Source organism: Nomia melanderi, chromosome 10 (assembly GCF_051020985.1).
Source record: "Nomia melanderi isolate GNS246 chromosome 10, iyNomMela1, whole genome shotgun sequence".
Taxonomy (NCBI): domain Eukaryota; kingdom Metazoa; phylum Arthropoda; class Insecta; order Hymenoptera; family Halictidae; genus Nomia; species Nomia melanderi.
Window position 1 is genome coordinate 7,941,532 of NC_135008.1, and position 22,297 is coordinate 7,963,828.

General features: G+C 40.0%; 1 protein-coding gene across 1 annotated transcript in view; it reads left to right on the top strand.

Annotated features, from left to right (window-relative positions):
• Positions 1-22,297, top strand: part of UBL3 (ubiquitin like 3) — a 125,149-nt gene that overhangs the window by 16,623 nt on the left and 86,229 nt on the right. The window lies entirely within an intron of this gene.

Here is a 22,297-nt window from a genome sequence, read left to right on the forward strand (position 1 = left end):
AGATGTGTGGGAAGTGTGACGATAGTTAATTGTGATGTTACTAAAAAGGATGATGAATATAAGGATTTAGGAGACGATGATTGTAAGATAGTTGACAGAGCGTTATTATAGAGAAAATGTACCGTAGGTTATTTGTGTCTTGCTCATCTTGAAATTTTGCTAGATTGATTGTGTTGTTCTGAAGTTGAAAGTTCCCGTTCGTAGTTCATTTTCGAATAACAAAACGTTTGCCAGAGTAACGAACCTCGAATCATTCGGATCGGTTACGCGGCAGGAAATATTTACGAAGTAACGAACCACAAATTATTCGGACAGATCGATTCGTAGACATAATGACGTCGATCGATCAGTATCGCAGGGAATGCGCGCAATCTGAACAGTGTATCTACTAATAATAGGGTTAATTAACGTTTTCATGCATCGCGGAACGTTTGAAGAAATTGTGGACGGTATACCTGCTAGCGTATAACCTTGCTGTCGATTATAGAAGATAATAGTTTCACGAAACATTTTCACTGAGAAAGTCAGCCAGTCGGGTTTATTAGGCTAAATTAAATTTCAAAATCCGAATGAAATGTTCTGTATAAGAAGTAAGGTTTTTTGTATTACGTATTTATTACGCGAAAAAGGTGCATCAAGGTGATATTCAATGTTTGATTACGTTTGTATCGAAATACATTGTTTCTGTAAGTATTTTTATCAAGGACAGTGTAAATGAGCACCGATCGTTTCGCCCGCAGCAACTGTTAGCGCGCTACTTTGTCTCCTCGGTGATAAACAATTTATTCGCGAATCGGACTACCATTCAATGGCGCATTTGCGTTTAGCGACCGGCAGTTGTTTTTTACGGTTATAGCACTGTAACTGTTGCTGCGGATATGCGACAATGACTGCTCAATTTCCACGATATTTGGCAACACAGGGAAAATCGGGCTTTACAGCTGGAAATCTTCAGTGTTTACATGCTGAACAATGTTTGTCTGATAAATTTTAGCTTAACAGTTTTTGTAAAAATGGTTGGTTTTCAAATGAAAGGTAAGAAACTTAATTTTTCTGTAACTTTTTCTTATAAAATTAATATTATTACTTAGTGAGTGATCCAATTATGGAGACGAACGGTTGAAATATTTCACTCGCGGAAACCTTTTAGTCAAAGAAGCAATGTGTGGATTTCTCATGAAATTGGCCATTTCTGAATTCAATGTTCGAACTTTTCAACGTGCGGGCTCTAAGACCCTTTCCCATTGTTGGACCTTGTAGATCTCATTGTCAATGGAAGGTGGAGAATATTTCTACCACATCGAGGACCTCATCAATTCTCTAGGTTCAATGGTTGAACCTTTAAGAGACTCGTCGATTCAATAGTCCTCGTTGATCTTTGAAGTACGTGTACTATACCGAGTTTTGAGATGGGAATGCTTGGAATCTTAGTTGAAATCTAGTTTTCAATTCTGTAAAATTATCATCGTTTCCTAAATAAGAGAAGATTAATCCATCTGACTGTAATGCCGACTTTAACTTAAATAACTCGTGTTAATTACAACGATTTGTCAAAAAATAAATCGATGAAGCACGTTGATTACGACATTTCTTTTCACCGTAAGGAACAACAAATATCTGACAAATATTAATTGTTGAATCATTAAACAATATTTCGGTTGAAGAATGTTTCGACTGAATCGTTGAGTTACTGAAGTAACTATTGTTTTATTTAGATTTTATACATTATATTTGGCAGAAAGATAATCTCTAACTAAAGACGAAGTTTTAGTTAAATAACGAAGTTTCTAGCAGTCGTAAAAGATCGAACGAGCTTTTAAGTAGTTTCGAATAAACTGATTAAGAAGCAATAGTGTGATTTAGTGTGGCACCGTTCACCTTTTCCGGTGCTTCTGTACTCCCTTCTTTTACGAGAGTAGTATATTCTAACCCATCGGATACTCCGTGAATGGCTTTACCACTCTAAACTACACTCACTGTGTTCCTATTGCTTTGGGGCACAACTCTAGCGTCCTACACAGTCGTGCTCCGTAATCGTTGTTTCGCACGACATGACCGTAACAAAAGGGTTGGCGAAACGAAAAAAGAAAAGTTTCATATCGTCCAACGAATACACTTTTACATTGAAATTTATTGATACCTATACGTTCTCGTATCTTGCCATTATTATAAAACGAAGTCACCGTAACATTGTATGTATGCATTAATTTACAAAGTTAGTAAACTTTAGATTATTCGTTCGTCAAACTTGTGTACATAATAATAACATTTTATTAAAATGTTTCAATCGTGTGATTAAAGCGAAAATTTATTTTAACATCGCAACATTTTTCACCACGCTACTTGATTCCTTGTTACTTCAGCAGTGCAATGAAACGATAAAAATGTTTTAATAATCAGTTATAACGGTTACGGAAGAGGTCATTCCAATAGCATCATCTAATTAGTAGCATGTTACTCGAGATAGTCTCTTAACCCCTTGCCGTACAATAACGTGTTTGGCTCGCGCTGAAGATTTTAAGCAGAACAGACATGAATATTACTCGATCCTTTTGAATTCAAATGAAATATTACTCTCCTATTATCAATTATTATACTTTGGAGCAAAAATTGATATAGAGTATGTTCACCATTTTATTCTTTTTCTTAATAGGTTGTTAATGACAAAGCAGTTGTATCGTAGGATAAGAGGTTGAAATTCAAATTTACCTCCATGTCCTTAACCAGGTAGCTGCGTTTGACAAGTATGCACGACGTCTTAAAGCTTAAAATGATACTAATTCTTTCAACGACGAATTATTTATTCTTTCACATAAACACGCAATTCTTCTTTGTTCTGCTTTGGTTTTTCATTAAAATACACCATAGGTGTATTCATCCCGCGTTCGACGAGTGCATACTTCATTCCATCATTTTCTTGCGCGCAGGACGAGAGTTCCACAGTTAACCGGTTGAGACACGCGAATTCCGAGCAATTGAACTAGTAAGAACGCATTACCGGTCAGCGGTACACGAGTACGTTTTTGTACCGTGTATCCTCCCTGTTTACCGTGATATTTTTGATTTCACGTTCCGCCGACTCCGCAGTTCTCGTTATTCGAGCAGGAGCTACGATACAGTAATCGGGCCACGCGTCCACCGTGAATTTCGCAAGAATAGCACAAGTAGTCCGTGCACTTTCTCTTTGCGCGCGGTCAGGTACACTTTTACGAAAGCGTAGAAAAACTTCTCGTGGAATTGTGGCAATGAAAACGTTACATGGCGAGCTGCCGTTGCCGTAGCCGCGTACTGCACCGCGGAATCGGCAACGGTACTCGGCAACGACGCTTGTGGAACCGCTCTTGAGTAACACCGTGCGAACGGGTGCGAGATCACGCCGCGTGAAAGTCCCTGCGATCGACGTGATCGCCGCACAAGGCGTTTTCGGTGTCCCTCTTTTGGTTACTCTTCATGCGAACGCGACCCGTGGCGCGCCAGCTTGCGTACGAAACGATTTTTCGATTTTTAGCCGAGGTTAACGCTATTAGCAGTGTATTAACACTGTGTCATATAATAAAGCGAGGACTATTGAATAGCGTTAGGTGTATTGGGATTATACGATATAATAAAATATAGGATAGTAGTGGTATAGTAGGGCAATATAATATAATGAGATGTAGGACTATATGTATAATATAAAATATAGGAGTGTATAGTAATAATATGCATAGTAGGAGAATATATAATGAAATATAGGACTATATAATATCATTACATTAGGGGCATAAAATATAGGACTATAATAGTACTATATTTAGCACTATAATTAATTCTATTATTATATGATTTCGAAGATCAATTCTTTCTTTCAGACATGTAATGGATTTAAAGGGTATTATTTTAAATCATTTTAAATTGACAGTTTATAAAATGTTTAACTAATTTTTTAAATTGTAATTTAAATTTCGATTACTATATGATTGATTCAAAACAAAATTATCCCCCACTGTACTCGTGTTACTCGGCAAAACCATAAAGCTGATATAGCTTGTTCTGTAATTGGGATTAGAGCAAAAATGGGGCAAGAATAAAAGGATTAGAAACGACCGGGGGACTAGGTGAAGGTAATACCGTCGGGAAGACCGTACTTCTAACGCTTCTAACGTGACACATGATACGTGGTACGTGCGCCGTATCAAGGATCTCGTACGGCTCGTCGGTGTGTTATGCAATAATTAATTGTGTAAAATATTTGATCTGCTGCGGTGCGGTTGCGTCACCTACCATTGACCTCGGCTTTGAACGGTCTTCCTTTATGTGATCGTTCGATGATTGTTCTGCGCCGTGACTACAAACAAATTCAGATCAGATATCGGGGAATCGAATGTACGGGGTGATTCATAAGTGCACCCTGATACGTCGGGGAATAAAGAAAAAAATTGACCCGGTACGAATGAAATTAACGAAACCGTTCCGTGCGACGTTGACACGCTCGCCGTCCCTGTGCGTGCGACACTTCGATTTGTCAGCGCAAGGCCAGCGTCGCCTATGAATCATGGATATCATTTTACTGATTGCATTTGAAAATGCAATGGAAATTGCAATTGGTATCTTTTTTTTCCGTGCATTATCTCCAACTTGTGTTTTTCCATTTTAATTAGTCATGATGATGTGTAGATTATGAAGAATGTGCATGTCGGCTGGGAGTCTAGCGTGTCTCGCGATGAGAAATTTCCAAACAACATGGCGGCGGGGCTGGCGGATGCGTCTGTTTTTCACCGTGGCGTGACGACACGTTTTGAAACAATGAAGCAAAACTGTTTTCTGCAGTTACGTTTGCGCTGGCTGTTTTTCTCGAGTTTCGCGTGTATTTACTCGAAACTGACCTGCATTGTGGGAACTAAAGGTTTGCCAAGAAGTTGTGCAGCTTGCATTTCGACGCAAAAATTAATACTAATAAATACATTGGAAGATCGAAAGAAGGTTATCGAACAGAATCAACAATATTTATTTTAACAGAGTTCAATCTAGTAAAATTAACTCCTTTAAAAAATATTACAAATCTTCGCTGTCATTTACATATTTAAACTTTCTAAATATCTCTTATTTCGAACATTACGTGGAACATTATGCATCAAATTTAATTTTATAATAAACATCTTTCAATCGGAATGAAACTTGCTAAAAAAGAATTGTAGAAGTTAAGGCATTAATTAATCAATAATGATCGGGGAAATCCGAACGCGTCCGTGTGGTCCCAAAACATTAACCTTTTGCGCTCAAAGCTTTTTTTCACTCATATTACTATCAACTCGATGAAATTTTAATAGGAAATGCATATTAACATATAAATAAATGATACGCGCATGAGAAGAATACATGTATTTTACTGGTTTTTATTGGTTATAAATATAAATGTTATAGTATAGTTAATGACAAAATCTTACAGTTTGTAATGACGAATTTTAAATGGCTCAGCTCTGGAGCCCTCGAGTGCAAAGGGTTAAGGACGGAAAGTGTTCCGGTCGCAGATTCGACCGATCGTCTTCCATCATGAAATAATTGCGGAAACTGGAGTAGCGGGATCGCAACGGTGAGCTGAAAGACAACAGGAAATTGCAATCGACGAAATTACGTCGGGTTTTCGACACCGTTCGAGAACCGTGGCGGACTTTCTCCGGTTCAAGCCCATTTACACGATACAGCTGTTCCGTGTAAACGAATAACGGGCCGCATACATATTCATGACGACAATAAAGCGGACGTTCGTCGGGCCCAGAGCGTTATTACACGCGTACGTTTTAGATTCGGACTCGATGGAAGACGTTGGTCGCTTTTCTTTTCGGAGAGGGGAAAAAAGTAAATCGTTGAATATTTTATTCAGACTTATAATTACCATTTACAAATAAAAGAAACAACAACCAGAAATGAATAAACAAATTCCACCCGAGAGACTTATAACTGAATTCCCTTTGTTTAACACGTTGACTGCCACGAGAATTTTAAACGTTTCGTATAGTATTATTTATTCCATTGTAATAAAGGCAAATGGTAGTAGAAATTAATGATCTAGTGCTATACTTCTTATATTACGTTTATAACTATATAATAACATTTTATTTTTATCAATATTAGTTATTAATATTTTTATTCGATACCAACTTTTTAATTGCAATTGTTTGGGAAAATTTGGAAGTACTGAGTCAACATGTTGACAAATCTGACCACTCTTTTATAACTTATACATATATTTCTCATTATTACATACTCAGAATTAGGAGCTCCTCATTTTTTCCATCGCTCACGCGAAGTTCATAGCAAAAAGAAAACGAAAATACTCAAAGTATCGACTTACAAATTTGATTTTCTTTCGCCATCATAAACAATTCGCGTTTTTCCGCGGTTGAACGGGTATTGCTCAACGACGGTTATTCAATAGCTGAAAGTACGTATAAAAGGCGTGCAGAAGGTTATCCGGGGAAATTATGAAAGGGAATTACGGGGCCGTAGAAAGATAATCATCGATCGGGCGAGTGGTAATGCTGTAAGATGGAACCGGATTAACCTCGAACGGTATTTGTAGAGACTCGATCGGATGTGCTGGAAGTACCGTTCGTGTATACCGTAACACTGTTGTTATAGTCCCGGCGAGTAGTTCGCGAAGTCCCGCTTTCGATCCACGAAAAAATTTATCCGGGACTCGGCAGCTGGAGTGTCTCGACGTTTACGGTTTCACGATTTAACTGTCCCGCGAAGAAATAATAAAGTTTCCTGTAGAAATAAAGTAAAAGAAACTATAACTTGCGGCGACGCTTTAACGTCTTCCCCGAAGACGAAAGACAATAAAATACGATGGTTTTGTGTTCGGATATTAAAAGGCGAAATTTAGTGATCTTATAAGTAGTACGTCTGATTTTAGTTCGCGGGATCCATATATATCGAAGTTAAGTCGCAGGTTGTACTTTCTCGAGGTGTAATTAGTCATTCATCTGGCTCTTTTTGTTCTGTTTACAGGTAAAATTATCAATTCGGTCAAAGCATCTTATTGCTTACGATATCCTGGCGCGTTAAGAAACTTTCAAATGATACACTTTCTCTCGTCTTCCGACAGAAATTTTATTTAACAGTCGTTTGTGCAAATTACTGCAAGGTTTATCTTCTACATGAATCCCTTAAACCCCTTGGCTTACGTGTGAAACTCGTGGTGAACATTTTAAATAAAATTTAATATAAAATTGACTCAATTGCATTGAATTCAAATGAAATATTATTCTTCTGTCATCAATTATTATATTGTAAGGTAAACGTAGACATAGAATATGCATAGGATTTTTCTCTTCTTTCGATAAATTATTACTGACAAAGTGTCGATCATAGTTGAAAAATGAAATATAGGGCAAGGCGTTAAGAACACGGATGGTTTGTTTAACGAGCCGTCGATAAATAAATAAGAAAATTCTGTAATGTTTTGAGATGGTCGGATTATTAGATAGTATATTTAAAGTCATAGAAATATGTATCGTAAGAAAGAATTCAATTTTTCCGCTCAGAAAGCTAACATTCTTTCCTTGTTGTAACATGTAGGCCATCTCCAGTATGAAAACTCGACGGTAGCCTTTCTAATAGCGAAACAGCGAGGGAGAGAGAGGATAGCAGTGCAGAGCGAAGCTCCAGTCATCTCGAAATTATGGTCCACCACTCTCTATAAACACCTTTCAATTCCGAATGCAGCTCGTAGCATTCTGAAAATACGCAGTATTATTTACCATTCTAATTGCACTAATGCAACTAGGCCACAGCAACAAACAGTATCAACAGTCAACATCAAAATTGGGAAAACAAAACATTACAAGTATTTACACTTTATTGACCCAGAATGTTCAACGTCGGACGTATAACAACCGTATTGAAATGTATAAATATGGAAATCATATTTGCTCTGAATTACGTTGTCGTAACATCAACACGATAATCGATACTATTTAACCGTTTCACCTACAATATCGTGTCAGGCTCGTGACGAAAATTTCGAACTGAATTTGAGAGATCTGAGTGTTATTTCTATTTTCTAAATATGAATTAAATGTCACTTTTCTGTTATTAATCTTTAACCTTTGGAGTAAACGTAGACATAGAATAAGCATCAAAATTGTACCTTTTCCTAATGAATTATTAACGATAAAGTAGTTGCATCGATCATAGCTAGGAAATGTCATAAGACAAGGGGTTAAATACTTCCATATTCTACACGAATAATGCTGAATACACGCGAGTGAACAATGAAAAGATTTTAACTGCTGATCATCCAGAATTACCATTTGGCAATTTCATTTTGAAAATTACAGATCCCATTTCTCAACTGCGATGCGATTTCTATCGTCACGAGCTCACTGACAAATTGATCTACTTCATCGAGCTCTCAATTCCGTTATATTTCAGTGTGCATATTAAATCAATTCTTTTAATAATACTTTGAAAAAGCATCCGAACCTTTTCAATAACCGCGAAAGCAGTAACCCGAAACGGCTCACTTTGACCTACGCGGTAGTTCCAGCGTGAACAGTTTCCACGAAAATCAGCTCCGCGATCGCGGTAACCGTAAAACAAGATCCCCGATGCGGATTATTTCAATCCTAGCGGTTCGAAGTCTCGAATCGATCGCATTTTATAATCTGTCGGATTAGAGCGGGTATATCGGGTCCACGGATGAAACAAGCAAAATCGGGATTCGCCGGCAGGAAACTGGATATATGTATGTCGGATCAGCTGGAAAACGGCCTCGGGTTCCCCAAGATTACGTAAACCGCGGCCCGCAGAACGAATTGAACCGATTCTCTAATAGCCGCCCGGAGAGACGACACGTTAACTCGCAATCGGCCACGGGTGAGGTATTAAACGGTTGACGAGCAGCCTACCAAACCGACCGACCACCTATCGTGATGGACCATTCTCGCAGGACGTTCTCGTAATACTGGTTACGTCGACGCGAGTGCGCGCGCGCATGGTCATATCCTGCGGCTCGTATTCGTGGCACGCTTTGCGATTCAAATTCGTTAGACTAATGGCTCGACGTGTCGGCGAGCCTCGCTCGATTTCCGTGCATAACGGCTAAAAGTTGGGTAATTATTTACAACATTGGTTTCTCATCGATGTGGATGACCTTGAAATATGTCGTCAAAGTCACCATTCCGAACAACTTTACTGTAGACATATTTCCGCCGCTCGGTCTTAGTTTTCCAGATATTCGATATACATACGAGGTTCAATATACATTTTTATATAAACTGTAATATATTTCTAACGAAATTATTAAGCATTCAGGATTAAAATGTATAATACACTTTTAGGTACTATTTTCAATTTAGATATGATTTTGCTCAAGTCTGTGCAAATGAATAGAAATAAATAAATAAGGAGCGCGTTCTTGTTTATTTTTTTATCTCAATATTACATGTTTGTATTTTTAATTTCTTATCAACATTTATCAGAATATTAAACAGAATTTTCCATTTTAAAGTAAAATACATTACGAATACTAAGAATGTACAGAATTTACATGCACAATACAATCGGCGAAGTTCGTATCGTTTTTGGAGTAACTAGTTTTTATATCTGGTAAAAACCAGAGCTGTTGTCCTATAGGAATTTTAAAAACTATTTTCCATGAAATTTTTAATATTAAAATGTAAACTGAGTATTTCGTAACATGAATAAATACCATCTAACAATTTTCCTCGCCTTCGAGCTCGACAAGTTAGCGATTTTCCGTTTATTTAAATTATACACCGGAATAGTGAATGTACTAAAAAGTACACCAGTTGAACAACTTTCTCCATCGCCCACGAAAAACGTAAATATTGTCTGAATACTTACCAGCCGATGGTTGCATATTTTACATTTAAATCACGAAATTATCGCAGCCGATCAGCCTAATTAATCGTTCACAGAAAATATTGTACTGAGGATAATATTAGTTGCCCAGATCTCACCACGTGGAAGTTGCTGCGAGTGGAGACCCAAGGAGGTGGATGGAAATTGAATTCTATCGACCTTTTCTAATTCTAAATCTTACTTCCAACGCATTTATCGTTATCGCACTTAATAATAATCCCCCGGCGGCAGTTTTATTTCTTGAACCTGAAATAATGAAGGTATCCCACGGCGGACGATCGACGCCTTCTTTCGCAAGCTTAATTCTAACTTAGTTTGGCCTTAACGGGTACCTCAAACTATGCATTCCTCGCAGTAAAGGGAGCGAATCCAGGAAGAAGTCTTTGATTCGAGCATGAGACGAATCAGAGAAGAAGTTTCTGATTCGACAAGAGCAAAATGAGGAAGACGCGAAGCAAACCGCGATCAAACCAGTCAGACCACAGTCCCGAGTTACGATGTCCTCATCGACGGATCAGAGGCCACATGTTAGTACCAGGCTCCCGTTAACTTTCCAACGCCCTGTCTTGAGGACTTGACAGAGGAACTGGGGGCGGATTACCAAGAAGTGGGAACCCAGGAAAAGTAACCGCGAATACGAAGGTGCGAGCACCACCGCTCCACGGTGCGTCCGTTATGATCTTTCGAGTCAGTATATCAGGGTACGCGAACGGCGGAACTGACTGATGACATACGGCTCGATGCACTTGCATACATAGCTAAGTGAATCGGAGTAAATGGAGAAACAGGCGAAATGAGCGAATCGAACTAAAGAATAACTACTTGGCATATTTTATACAATTTCGCAGTCGATTAGCCTAGCACCATCCTCGGTAGGAACTACTCTATCGTTGATGATTCTAGTTTCCAGATCCACCGCGAGGTTGCTGCGAGGGACCCACTTATACTTTCGAATTTAACCTCTTGCCGTTTAATGTAAATGAAAACCCTCGGACAACACTTTTGTCGAAGCAAAGTTTCTATCCGAACTCTGTCAGTACTTTATCTGGAGTTACTGCGACTGCCATGGTCTCGACGTTATAAAGAAACCTCGGTTGACTTTTCGCTGACTGGTGGAAGTCCCGAACAGAGGTTTCCACCAATCAGGCAATTTTACAACTACCCGCCTACTCTTTGTACCCTCTGCGTGCTTCTTCTGGGCGGGGATGGTTGTTGAAAGCGCTTTTTCTAAATTACTGGTGATGATGCGGCGGGGTGTTTTCCGGGCCTAGCCTAAGTGCGGCGCACAGCCTTGAGTCCGTCTAACCGGACCCTGACTTTCGCCGGTTGACGAAGTCCAGGCGCACGCCTCACTCGAACACCTCGAGCTGCAACCCTTTCGATGATCCAAAATTTATGGCGTCCACTTGCGCTGTTGAGATTGTCTTGGGAAAGCTATGTGCACCTGTCCGCGAAATATCTAAAAACGTGCATATCATAAATCTCGCTGAACTCTCGTACGCTGAAAGTTTCTCTTCCGGCGTTTTGTTAGCCGCTACAACGTTAAACGCAACGTACAAGAAAATCCTATCCTATCTAAGAAATACATAAAGAAGTAACGTTACTTTAGGGTGTGCGGAACATATTCGAGATCATTGTACTCAAAAAATCAAAAACTATTAAAATACTACCAGTCACCGGTATCATAGCAGATCTTTTGTCTTATGGCATTTAATCCCGGGAACATATTCATTCAGAGCAAATTTTTTAGCTTCGAAGCAGAAATCGATACGTAGAAGGGTTCGGAAAATGGATATTCGAAGCAGTTCTATAGAATTTACATGCGAACGTAATAATTTTTTTATAGTAAAATATACGAGTCGATAATGTCAGGTGATTACTTGATGGCTGGGTTGAGGAATGGTTGCAAGACGACAAACAAAATGCACAGCGAAAGAGATCAAGTCATCTTCTAAAAGAAATCTAAGTATCCGGTTGCTAACATAAGGGTTGAAACCATGAACGAGTCCGCGGCCACTCCGAGCTATTGTCGAATAGAAGCCCCGAGTGGTGTAAACACTCGGTTCGGAATGATCCTGATGCATCGTTGTCTTCTTGGTCGGGGATCGAGCTATGTTGACTCCACGGTTTCTGTTTGTCACCGTTAAGTCCGGTTTGCATGCGGACACGCGCGTAGCTTTCGAGCGGACCGTTGCAACGGGTTGCAAAGCGATCCCCGGAAAGTTTCAACACTGCTTTGAAGGAAACGGTCGTGCAGTTGGAAACTGCCGGATAAAAGATGCAAATGCTTCGTGCAGTTTTCTGCATCCCTGCGGGAAATATTTTTGGTCCTGCAGTTTGTTCTGAAATCAGGACGATTTAGTTTTTAACATGGAAGAACGTGTTATTTTTGTAAATACAAGAGGATTCTCTTTATTCGAATTTGCTGGTGGACTTGGTGATTTGGGCGATAAGGTTGTAGCAACTATTCGTTCAATTACTTGCTATTTATCAGTTCTAATATAACATAATTTAAATTATTTTCAATATAATATAACGTAATATAACCTACATAAATATCTTTAATCCACTTCACGCGAGCTTGCTAAGTTCGTTCTTCATAGCAGAAATAAAAACGGATTGCGACGACGACTGACTCTGAGGACAAGATAAATCGCTAGATAAATTATACCGTAGATTGCGGGTTTAATCTCACGCTCGATTCCGCGGACAGGATTAAAGGAAAGATTACCGGACCAAAATGAAAAAACTTTCTCCCTAAATTCCTTCCAATTTTTTTCGCACGGGCGACGGCCCTTTACTGCCTCGTAAACCGAGATAAAGCTGCTCGATAGCGGGCCAATTTAAGAATATTCGGTGATTCTGGTTCGTGTAACAGGAGTTCAAAGCATCGGAAATTGTACTATCCGCGGGGAAGCCGCTCCGAATAATCCTTTTTATTAAAATCAAAGCATACGCTCGCGGTTAGTGGATAAACGTTCGAAAAATCGTCCGACGTTACGTAACTCTCAGCGACGTGTTCGCTTGAGAAATGTATCACGGCGAGGGATTTCGATCATTCCCGATTTTAACGCGAGAAACGCTCGGCCCGTGTAATCCGGATGAGCGAATACGTTATTGTATAATATTTGAACAGAACCGTGAGTATTATTCTTCTCGTGCTCAGAGCGACATGCTCTGCACGCCCGTTAAACGAAATTTCATTTCGGCCTTTCAGTTTATTCTCCCCGGAATAATTTCAATTGTCGGACGTTGCTTTATAGAAATTCACGCCTTTATGAGGCGCGAACGGTAAAATTTCCCGGAGAAAATTTTACGACGGCCAACGGCTCCCGGTCGTATCGGGTTTTACCTTTCTCCGCCGGTTCGCGGCGCGGTTTCACGTCCCGCTCGGCGATTCTCTCGCGGACAGTCCCGATACCACTTGGCATTTTATCAGTGCGTTCCGCTGTTCTCTATTTATTGAACGTGTAATTGGAGCGGCTCCAAGGTTAAGGATATTTCGAAATGGCGATTTTCTTTTTTCGCGCGCGAAATCCGGTCGGAACGTCAGAAAAGAAATCGTGCCACGAAAATACACGCGGCCCGGCTGATTCTAGGATCCTGATTTATCGACGAGAATATTTCGAGCAGCGCGGTCGATTAACTCGGGCTTCACGGAGCGAAGAACTTTCAACGGTGCTTCGGACCCGATGATCGCGCGGCCATCGTGCATCGTTTATAAATGAAGTCGCGGCTATATTAGTGTTTCATTGATATACGAACGATATGAAGTTGAAAATGGGGTTACACGAATATTTACGTAACGCGTTGGTACGTTTGTTAATTTGTCTAATTTAAACCTTCGCTGTGTAATATAATTTACTAAAACTACCTTCTCAATCTTCTCATTCTTTCTTTCTCCTAATAAGTAAAACAAGTAAACCAGTACTCGCATAAATCCCAAGAGATCAAACTAATTTATTCGAGTCGAAATCAAACAACGATTCATCGCATCGATAACACATCCATCGATCTGGCATCTGCCAAAGAAAAAAAATTCGCGCCAAGCATTTAAAAACGAACATATAACTGCGAACAAAGGATTGACTCACTCGCACTCGGCCGACGCAGCGATCAAGGTATCAAAGAAGTTTCACAATGCCGGGTCGATTACGACCCAGCTTTCGTCGCGTGGGCAAGAACCAGTGGGATAGCGGATACCGTGGATGTTCTCGGGCCATTAAGCGAACATCGTGGCGAAGGATAGAAGGGGGAGGCGGCGGGGGCACCGATTGGATCGAACGTCCTGGCCAGCGGATCTAAATTATGCGCATAACTACCAGCCTCCTTTTTCTCGCGCCATATTCTTCGCTGAATATTGAGCGGCATAATAAGCCCGCTTGGAACACCATCCGGATTTCTCTCGCGGACGGGGGATTCAAAGGTCCTAGAAAAAGGAGCCGTTGAAAGTGGCTACCGACGCGACGGGGTAGAGAAAGGAGAAGAAAAGAACAGGAAAAGGAACCAAGCCGTGCTGGCGGCGGGGGAGAGTGAGCAGCGAGGCACAGGGGGATGAAGGGGGCGCAGACCCGGGAGGCATTAACGAAGAAAGCTTTCCAAGCGAACGGTTAAGTTAGCCTGGAATTTATGGCCCCGCCAAATCAGACGTAAAACACCCACGGCGAAAAGAGGAAATCAATTCGAAAGCCCCTCCGACTGGTTCTCTCGACGGAACAGAAGTCGCGAATTCGAAATGGTTCCCGCAGGCTACGCGATCAGCCCGTGTCTCGCCCACGAGAGGATTCCCGCGAGACCGTTCCATAGAGCCGTCAGTCACGGAACACCGGGATCCTCCTCTCTGTTCCTCCTGCTCCTTCTCTATCTGTGAAACACGCAAGAATTACAGGCTCGATAATTGCTCCCTAGTTTCTTCGAATGGTCCGGTGTCGAACACGGGTAAAACACGGGATTAATGCAGGGTTCCGGGAATTGTGTTTGAAGGATTTTTTGTGCTGCCGGTGTTCAGGGGCAGTACCTTCGTCATGGAGTTCCGCTTTGAAATGGAATAGGCGATTGGTTTGCTTTATCGCTTTACATTCTTGTTTGAGAGTTAAGCCTTCGCACTCGAGTGCCGGCACTCGACCGCCGTTCGATTTTGTAGAGCGGAATTGTGAAGTCTTGGATATAATGTTGAGCTTTGTGTGATCCGTCCAATGAACTGTTGGAATAGAATAGCTTTGTTTTTGATTTATGCGTGGTTTCTCAGTGGTTAATCTCTGAGAATGTGGTTTATGTCTCATTGGAGAATGTTGGGTGTTTATTGTAAACATTCAAAAATTGAAACTGTTAACGATTGAAAAATTGAAACGTTCCAAGATGTTGGAATCAAACGTTAAGTTAAAGTCGAACGTATCCTCCTCACTCTACAATTTATCCTCTCACAATCCCAACCGTTCAACCCCATAAAACAAAACATTTAAAAATCCAGTATTTAATAAAATATCTATCAGATTCGCAAAGGAACTGTCCGCATTACTTAAGACGCACGTTCAGCGTTGCAGCACAAAAGCGAAAATACAGAAACCGCAGGAATTGAGACATTTCCGGGCAGTGCCATTGAACGGTCCAGTTTCCTAGAGGTCCAGCCGTAAAATCCGCGCGTGAGAGAGTTCTCGGCCGGTGGGACAGCGTTTAATTCGGGGAACAAGTCAATTGAACGAGCGCGAACGGAGGAACAAGAAAAAGTTAACGAACTCACCGTGGAGTTGAAAGTAATTCGCGGATGATTAACTTCGAAGTTTCCCGTGCGCTGACGTAAAGTGTCGGGGAAGTTCTCGGCCGGCGCGGGTGGAAATTTTCCGCAGCACTTCGCGAGCAGGGCGCATAATTTACGCGATACATCGCCGCGACTCGCCTGGGACGTGTTTACGCGGCAACAGCTCTCGCTGAGGCTCTTTCGAAATTTCTTTATGGAATATTAAAAGTAGCTCCGGTTCACCGAGTGCCTGATCACATTACTCGCTTTTTAGTCTGTTTTGTTGTAACGGAGCGGACTCGCGGGAATAAAACATTCGACGCGCGCGACATGCATGCGTGCCGTGGATGTTGAAGACGGTAGCAACGATCGGATATACGATACGATTCGGACGCGAAACGATCTAAATACGGGTCGTTGGTAATTTCGAGATAAAATAAGGTCACTGCACGTTACGCTCATTTCGCTGCGAACTTTATGAACTCCTGCATGCGCGAGAGCGAATGGAATACGTTGGAAAAACCATCTCGGGGTAGATTAACAATGCTTTTATCGTATTCCATGTTTGTTCATGAAAACAGTACGTACGTGATACAGATACGAAGTTATGCATTTTGATTATTATTCAGTACTGTTTAGTACAAATTAGTTCGTCAAGTGCGGGATTTAGTTTTAAAAATTTCTTATTAAGGGGGCAATAAAATCGAATAATGAAGTGTACATTCGTCAAATGCAGGTGAAATGCGCTTATAATATATTCTAACGATAAACTGAAGCGAAACGAAGAAGAGTTATATGTTTGTCTAAAGAAGTAAATAATCCTTCGTTGAAAGTTAGTACCATGTAGAGTTTCAAAATGACGCGTGTACTCGTCAAACGCAGTTAACTGGTTAAAATTGAAACTGTTTAATAATAATGTGTATTAGAGTAATATTACTTACTGAATTCGTATAGAGATCGAATTTTGACTTTTACCACGAAATATTCTTTAGCACGATAATTCTTCCTGAAGAAAGACTTTTAGTTAGAGTTTTGAAGCGTCTTTTATTTATAGGGGAATGTCGGCGTTTTATGAAATATAAAGTCAGTTGAAATCTTTCCGGTGGAAACAGATTGATTTGATGGCGATTTAATTTGGATGGGTTGGAGATGTCGGTCGCGTTCGATCCGGCAAAAGTGCGGTCGAGAAATCGCATATCCGTGAAATTTCCTTCGCTTGCAGCTTTGATGACACTGCCGGGGACCGCCGCTCTTGCAAATAGGGTTTGCGTTAATTCGACCGTGAAGATAATCGTTTTTCCGTTAAGGTCCGCCGTCAGTTCTCTTCCGGTATGTCACATCGACGTGTCATATAAATTTGGTCACGTGTGTTCTTACACAGAGCGATCCAAAATCGTTTGTCGCCGGTTTCGATTCTATGAATAGCTTCGTAACAAGTAGATGCGATTTCAATCCTTCGCGGACGGAACATGCCGAGTGAATGGAAGTTAAATTTAACACAAATTTAAGTAAAGAATAATTATTCGATACATTAAACTCATCTTATTGTCAAGAGCTCGGATGAAAGGTGTATAAAGTGAATTAAATGTTGTATAGTGAAATTGGAAAGAGTTGTTCATATAGAATAGTTAATAGTTAATGTAGAATAGTTATTAATACAGAATTTAATACAGAATAAAATGTATAATTGTTGAAACTCAGTAGAATCCATGAAAAATGTTTGTATTTATAACCCTATTAGCCGACAGTTTGAATGTTTGTAAAGATTACGTTCTTGTCTGCGCAATGGTTTCCGTTTAAAGCAGATAGTCACATAGTAAAAATAATTAAAAAATAGTTATCATCTTCGTATCAAGTAAAATTACAAAGATAGTTGGACTCAAAAGTGTTTTACGATAAAATTTTAATTCAATCAGGAGAATCGAGGATGTTCCGAATATATTTACTTTTGTATTTTATCTATGAATTCTATATTTATATTTCCGTATGGTTTCTACCAGCAAGAAGTTATTGATAAGAACGGAGGTTATTATGATTACTCCAACCGCTTAGAACGGAAATGAAGTATTACATTGAAGTATATTTCTTCTTTTTATTTCCATATCTTATCGCGGCGTTTTTATGAAGAATATCTTTTAATTTGTAAAAGAAAACAGGATGTATTGATATTCGATGTTGATAATCGATAATTGATAAAGATTCCCGTATATAATATTTCGATCACTTCATCATTGTTCCCGGAGTTGCGTTATATTGTAAATTCTTTCAAAATTATCTGGACGGTTACATTTATAAATCTTTCAATTGTATAATATCATCCATATTTAAGCAAGAAACATAAATACGAGTATAATTCGATAATTAATAACAATCATCACAGGTCAAGTATGCATAATTCATGTTTCGATGCTTAAATAACTAAGAGCATATATTTTACTGTGCAATTATTATACATCATATTGCACGATTGACGAACCCTGTTTTCATCGAGCGAATTGAAATCTGCATACAAAGACATTCTTCATCATTGACACAACTCCTCATGAACAAATCCCGTCGACCAACCAACCGAGCGATTTTTAACTTGTATTTTATTAAAACTCTCTTTGAAACGATGTTAAATCTCTGATATCGATTATCCGACGTTGTTCATCCATAATGAAGTGCAACGATAATGGAAATTATCTTTGAGTACCGTAACGTTATCTCAATTAAACAAACTAAAATTCACCGACTTAAAATGCATATATATTTCGATTAAAAAGCTATGTTTTCAATACAGAACAACATCCACAACATTCAACACTATATTGACGAGAATTCCCTAAACATTGTTAAAACTCCGCGTCAATTTCGGCCGATCCAGTTATACGTATCCCGATTCTCCATTTTCGAAGCCCTACTTCCCAAGATCTACACGGCACCCCATTATTCCGTGGACCAGTCAAATAAACCGTACAATAAAAGTCCGTAAATCTAGCATCAGCAGTATTCCGAATCGGCTCACGATGAATATCGCGATCCGGGTATTTAATCGTCGGCCCATCGCGGCTACAGAACGCACCAAAAAGGGGAACGCTGTGAAGCTCGGCCGGAGTTCCCCGCTAAATTTCCTTATCGATCGTTCAACGGTCACTGACCGCCGATACAAAAAGCGAATCGTCGCCGATACGACCGCCTATAAGCAGATACGAATTCGCGTGGGCGTTTCCATAGGCGGAAGTGCCGCTGGAACACCCTATAACCGGTGATCGATCCCGACGAGGCAATTGTATTAATTCTCCTATCTCCTCGGTTGTAAAAGAGCGGAAAGGGGGTGGGGAAAGAAAGGAAAGGGATAGAAGGGGGCAGAGGAAATAACGAAATAAAAGGGGGGGAAAAGGGGAAAAGTAAAAGGGAAACGTCTCATTCCGTGATCCGCTGAATGGAGCCGGCCGATAAACGTTTTATTCGTTCGTAAACAGGATCGCCTCGACTCCGTTTCGTCGGGCCACGCGTTTCATCCCCCGAATAGACGCCCGTTGCCTTTTCCTGCCAGTCTACACCGCCGCCGCCGCCGCGTAGTTTCCATTCCCTCCCCCGTTGCTCGTAAATTCCGTCGGTATTTTTAGCGGCCGCGGATCGAAACAATGACACTATTTCCGCGGCGTTTCTGGGACACGCTTTTCGTAAATTCGAGCCATTAAATATGGAGACCGCGTGTCTATATTTACGGAGGACGTGCGAGATGCGCGTTCTCTCTTCTCCCTGTCGCGCGCGCGCGTCGCTCGGATTCAGCGCGACGAATTGAATCTGGGGTGCAACGCCGAGACCTTTCAACGGGGCTGCATCGCGGGTCGCCGGGACGTGTGTTCTCGTGCACCGGTTTTGTGGGCAGAACGCTGGGCACGAGAGCATTCGGCGGGGAATAAATGAAACGTCTGCCGCGCCTTTGGAATTTTTAAATAAAAATATCGTCCGCACGATTTTCCGGATGGCAGCCCATTAACCCCTCGCCTTGTGGCATGGGGGCTGATGGCGATGATTTTCAACTGGGTTTGACTTTAATTCGATATCGTTGAAATTTTCGTTTGTTATGATTGTTGAATTGTATTGTTGAAAGTCAGTCTTTGAAGTTTTGGGACTCAATCTTGGAGCTTTGAAAATTAGATTTGAATCTTGAGAGTGTTCAGTGTTGAAGGCTTTTTCAAATTCTTAAATTTAGAATGCTCAACGTTTCGAATTTTAAAATTTCAAATATTCAGACTGAATTTTGCGCAGTGTTTGTTTACTATTATTAGTGGCATTTGTAATTAGGTATTTACTATTAGTGGCGTTTATATTAGACGCATTATTTAAAAATGAATAGTCAATTAAAGTTGAAGAATATTTCATGAGGCTTAGCGGCTGAATTTTGACAAAATCATGTAGGATTTAGGAGTGTCGATGGAATTATTTTTACAGTTGAGAGAGTTAATATAGCGTTTGTAAATATAGATTCGATAAGATCGGCATCTGACCTTATTCCCGAAACATAGCAACCATTAAGTGTTCGTCACGAGCGTCACGATATTACCACCCCTCAAATTGCCAGTGCGCGGGATGCTAAGAATACCGAAGGCGAATTGATCGCGAACGCTTTAACGCGATGCGTTTCTTAGGCGAAGCAAAGTGCTTTGCCGTGTTCCCGTCAAAGAGGAGCTTTACTTTTCCGTCGCGAACCATAGTAATAGGTCTGGGTTAGCTCGAACCCGCGACATTTCTCAAAAGCATATAATTTTTCGCCGGAACTGAAATCACAACGTCCACCCGACTCTCGCAGCTTCTTTCTCGATGGGTTTCGCTTAACTCGAAACTTCATTAATCTTTCCTGGTCGGGACCCGAATAATTAAAGTTTCTTAAACACAAAAGAAGCTTATCACCTGCAAGCTGCTTCTGCACGCCGCGGGGGATGAACTGCTTCCAGCGCAATTTCATTTTGCCCCTGAAGAGAAATGTTTAACGAAACGAATAGCAAATTTCGTATAATTCCGTGGATCGAATCTCAGCGTGCTTCTGCAGAGCAATTTAACGACACGGAAATTAAAAAGCAACTGATTTCTTCTATTAACGAATTTATCGGGTAATCCTCTGGAGAAAGTTCATTGCTGAATTGATACCTGTGTATTGAGAAATTTTATATGAACATATGGTGAATATTAAACATCTTACACTTTTAATAGGTATTACTTCTGTTAAGAATATAATTCATAGGAATGTGTATGCAGTGAAGATTCTTTATAAAATTGTACATGAATGTTTTACAACCTTCAATTAAATCAGGAAAAATATTCTTAAAGAAAGAGAAATATTTGTTAAAGAAATGTATGATATGCTATTACTCAGAAATATTTGAACAGAAAGGAAAGTAAAATGTAAGAGATCACAATCTAAAGTTTCATGGTGGTTCTTTCACCGAACAATATAAAGTGTTACGTATTAATTTCCATATTTCTACGAAATATCGTGGAAATATTTGATGTTATGAGTTACAATTTGTTTTCGACGACGAATCTAAGTAATATCGATAACGAATTATGCGATGCGCGATAGCTCGTGGTATTCTATTAGCAGCTTTCACTGTGCTCCCCGTGTCGAAACGAGACTTACGCCATATCAGCGAGTTAATGCAACGGCGGGGCTGTCGGCCAATCTAATCGCCACATTTGATTACATCGGGACCGCAAGTCGCTCTTAATTGCGCTCAACTTGCTCGTGGAAGTTAGCGGAGGGTGCGAGACTGACTTGACGACTAGTTTACGGGGAGGATCATAGTACGGTGGAACCTCTATTCTAGCATATCCCCTTTTGTCATGCTTATCTTATTGAAAGATTCTTCTGTAATGGAGTTGCGACTAATTCTCCTCGTATCTACCTTCACACGACGAAACTCCTTGATACTACAGTAGGGCCTCGATTAACTGAGTCACTATTTTTCGCGATCTAATCGTTTAGGATTTTGGTTATTCGACAATTCAGAAATTCGGATTTTTAGATTATACCTGAGGATATGTACGATCGAATTTTGTAAATGAAATTGAAATTCAGAATTGCATTTTGAAGAATTTCTTCTTGAGGTATTTTTCATGGTTCATATATTTATGGAATTTTTTCGTTTAATCGTTTAACTTCTCAACAGTCATAATTGGCAAGGACAGGAATGACGTACATGCTTTTTGATACACAATGAAAGTAGCGGAGTATGACTCGTTCAAAGTGAATGTGTCTTTCAAACAATTGATGTGGTGACTCGATCGGAATCTATAAAGTAATATTTTTGTTCTTCGTTCTGGAGGAGTAGTTTTCCATCTGTTTTCGCTTGGCATTTATTATTTAATTTTGCCATTTAATTTTAAGGAGTTTTAGGTTCTTTGGTTTGCGGGATTTTACTAATCCATGTAGAACAGTTTCCTTACTACTATGGAAATTATAATAGAGAAAAAAGGAGCTTGAAGAGATGTTCTAGAAGAGTTTTCTAAAAAGAACACTGAAGCGATTTTGTGGAAGCACAATGGGCTACTCGGACAATGGATTAATAATAAGATCAAATTTTACAAAAATATTCTGTAATTACTGAAGAACAATGTTACAACTAAAACTTTCCCTCTTCCCATTTAGTTCCTTTTGTTTGATTTTGTTTGATTGTTTTGGCGTAGCTTTCAATAAATGCA